The sequence below is a fragment of the Tursiops truncatus genome, chromosome 4 (genome assembly GCF_011762595.2).
Source record: "Tursiops truncatus isolate mTurTru1 chromosome 4, mTurTru1.mat.Y, whole genome shotgun sequence".
NCBI classification, from domain to species: Eukaryota; Metazoa; Chordata; class Mammalia; order Artiodactyla; family Delphinidae; genus Tursiops; species Tursiops truncatus.
The window spans coordinates 107,489,949-107,493,269 of record NC_047037.1 but is presented as its reverse complement, the minus strand read 5'-3'; the positions used below and the strand labels follow the sequence as shown (position 1 = coordinate 107,493,269).

Sequence of the window (3,321 nt, the reverse complement as noted above, 5' to 3'; positions counted from 1 at the left end):
TGAGACAGTGTTTGTGCAATTGCATTCAAATAGTGCACATGTTCTTTTCTCTCCTCCCGTCCTTTCCTCTTCCTCCCTCTCCCCTCCTTTTCCCTTCTCTCCTTTCCCCTGCCCTCCTTTCCTCCACCTCATCTGTCACACTCTCTCTCCTTCCAATCCATCCATCCATCTGCATATATATGTATGTATATATATATGTATACACATACACACATATGTGTATATATATATATAATCTATCCATCTAATCTATCTATCTATATATATATGGAAATTATTATTTCAGTACAACATAATCAAAAACCTTGGTTAATAAATCAAAACTGATTTCCAGTTTACGTTGGAAATTTGCTTAAATATGGGACTTGACTGGAAGCTGACAAAATTATGCATCAGTGTTTATCATCAGTTACTACTTTATTTCTAAGACAGAAGTTCTTTAATTAAAATATGCACATACCCCAAACCACTGTAACACCTAAAAATTAATAATTCTAATATTAAATAGCCTGTCAGTGTTTGCATTTCCTCAGATTTCTTATGCCTTATAATTGCTTTTACAATTTGTTTCAATCAGGAAGCACAAGAAAGCCAGTAACTTGTCATTTATATTTCTCTTGAAAGTCCCTTAATTTATAATTGTCTCTGCCTCTACATTGATGACTTAACTTTTTTTTTTCTTTTTTTAAGAAACGGGGCCGGAACTCTAAAGAAAGACCCCGACGTCCGGCGTCTTGCCTCTCGCCCAACCTGGCGACAAAATACAGAGACCGAGGAAGAGGTGCGGAATGGTTGGCGTTATTGGCTGAAGGAATGGACGACGGGGAGTGTGGTGTGGCAGCGCACGGGAAGGGGGCCACTGAATTTGAAGAAGAACCTGTGGACCGCTCAGGCGTTTAGCGAGGACACCTCATTGGGTCCTTTCTTGCTGCCTTCGTGAGCGGGAGGCTGTCCTTACCGGCTCCGGGCCGAGACGGCCGAGGTTTCGCCTGTTCACCGATACATGATTTTCTGCCGTTTCTTGGCAAAAATGGCAACCAGTGATGCCGTTCTCAAGAGACTGGAACAGAAGGGTGCCGAGGCAGATCAAATTATTGAATATCTTAAGCAGCAAGTTGCTCTTCTTAAGGAGAAAGCAATTTTGCAGGCAACTTTGAGAGAAGAGAAGAAACTTCGAGTTGAAAATGCTAAATTGAAGAAAGAAATTGAAGAATTGAAACAAGAGCTAATTAAGGCAGAAATTCAAAATGGAGTATAACAGATACCATTCCCATCTGGTATTCCACTGCAAGCTGATTCTGCGGTTTCTGAAAATGTGATACAGTCTATACCAATAACAGCCATATCTTCTGGTGCCAAAGAGCAGATAAAAGGAGGAGGAGGAGAAGAAAAAAAGATGAAAGAGAAAATTGAAAAGAAAGGAGAGAAAAAGGAGAAAAAACAACAACCAGCAGGAGGAAGTGCTGACTCTAAGCCTATTGATGTATCCCGTCTGGATCTTCGAATTGGTTGTATCATCACTGCCAGAAAACACCCTGATGCAGATTCTTTGTATGTAGAAGAGGTAGATGTTGGAGAAACAGCCTTAAGAACAGTTGTCAGTGGCCTGGTGAATCATGTTCCTCTTGAACAGATGCAAAATCGGATGGTGATTTTACTTTGTAACCTGAAACCTGCAAAGATGAGGGGAGTAGTATCTCAGGCAATGGTGATGTGTGCTAGTTCACCAGACAAAGTTGAAATCTTGGCACCTCCTAATGGGTCTGTTCCTGGAGACAGAATTACCTTTGATGCTTTCCCTGGAGAGCCTGACAAGGAGCTGAATCCTAAGAAGAAGATTTGGGAGCAGATCCAACCTGATCTTACACTAATGATGAGTGTGTGGCTACATACAAAGGAGCTCGCTTTGAGGTGAAAGGGAAGGGAGTCTGTAGGGCTCAAACTATGGCCAACAGTGGAATAAAATAAAATAAAACACTTCAGTTACTGAAATACATTAGAGAAAACTTAACAATAAAAAGAAATATATTTGTCACTTGTACCTAAAAGAAAAAAAAAAAAAAAGAAACGCCATTCATCTTGTTTTATGATTTTGCTGAATATCTCCATGCAGTGTCTTTGAACGTATTGCTGTGTCACCTGTATTTTCCTTCAACTGAATGTTAATTCTAGAATCGTGGTCTGATTCTGTTTTGTTTGCTTGTTTACTTTGCTTTTTCCAAGAATACTTCATAGGTGGTATACTCTTCCAGCAGGAAACATATAAATGATAATCACTATTTTTCCTATTCCATAATGAACGATAAATCTATCTACCCAGTTCCATTTTTTTTCTTTTTTTTTTTTTGCGGTACGTGGGCCTCTCACTGTTGCGGCCTCTCCCGTTGCGGAGCACAGGCTCTGGACACGCAGGCTCAGTGGCCATGGCTCACGGGCCCAGCCGCTCCGCGGCATGTGGGATCTTCCCGGACCGGGGCACGAATCCATGTCCCCTGCATCGGCAGGCGGACTCTCAACCACTGCGCCACCAGGGAAGCCCCCAGTTCCATTTCTGACATGGATTGCTAAATGTTCAGATTCTATCAGCCCTTCTTCTTGTTTAGCTGTAATATTACACAAAACAACTTTCCCTTAAAGTTTGTTTGCTACTCTGAGGCAGAGCTTGTCCCTGGTAGAGAGATTAAAAATTTATTTCTCTTCATTTGCCAATATTCAGAATATGGAGTTGCTTTCCAGAATTTTTCAAAGGTGACCTATGTGTTATTAATATACATTTCTGAGTAACATAATATTCTGGACTCAAATTATTGGATATGATTCAATATTTCACAATTATCATGCTTATTGATGCTCAAAATTGTCATATCTTTGGCCAGTAGGAGCAAATTCAGGACAACTTCTACACCTTCTTGACATGACCTCTATCTTCATCAGTTTCCTTCTTTCCTGACAAAGTATTTTCATATTTCTTGTCATAGAACTGGAATCAGTTATTTCTCCTCATTCATATTAGTGAGAATGATATTGAGACAATAATCTGTCAATAGTGATATTCATTGGTCTTATCTTTTCCTTTTCAAGGGATAAAGCCGGAAAGTACATATATATATATATATATATATATATATATATATATATATATATATATATAAAGAAAATAAATCATAAGTTCATTCTGATATTTCCAGATCATATGTAGGATTCTGGATATTTACTTCTTTGATTTTATACTGATGTGTTTATCTGAAAAACTTGATTCATAATTATATTGTCATAATTAATAATTTTCTTTATCCTGTAGGCCATTTTCTGAATAAAAAT

General features: G+C 38.7%; 1 pseudogene; it reads left to right on the top strand.

The window, feature by feature from the left end:
* The first annotated feature begins 938 nt into the window (after positions 1 to 938).
* Positions 939 to 2,041, top strand: LOC101321978 (aminoacyl tRNA synthase complex-interacting multifunctional protein 1 pseudogene; annotated as a pseudogene).
* Positions 2,042 to 3,321: the final 1,280 nt, after the last annotated feature.